This window comes from Mesitornis unicolor, unplaced genomic scaffold (genome assembly GCF_000695765.1).
Source record: "Mesitornis unicolor isolate BGI_N332 unplaced genomic scaffold, ASM69576v1 scaffold27855, whole genome shotgun sequence".
Classification (NCBI taxonomy): Eukaryota; Metazoa; Chordata; class Aves; order Mesitornithiformes; family Mesitornithidae; genus Mesitornis; species Mesitornis unicolor.
Genome location: NW_010185316.1, coordinates 1,996 through 2,264, shown reverse-complemented (window position 1 = coordinate 2,264; position 269 = coordinate 1,996).

The window sequence follows — 269 nt, the reverse complement described above, 5'->3', positions numbered from 1 at the left end:
AGCCCCGATGGCCTCATGCGGCAGCGGCGCAGGCAGGGGGGGACAGCTCGGACCACAGCGCGTTTTATTTACATTGTACACCTCGAGAGAAGACACTTAAATAAATCTGCAAAGAACCAGTCAGCATGTCCGAGAGAATAAGTTAACGGCCACTGCTGAGCCACAGCAGTGACTCGGGGAAGCGGCTCCTGTGAACACCAGGAGTGTCCCCAGGGGAGATCCCCGCAGCTCCCGGTGTGGCAGCCCTCCTCACCCACCCCCGGCCGGGG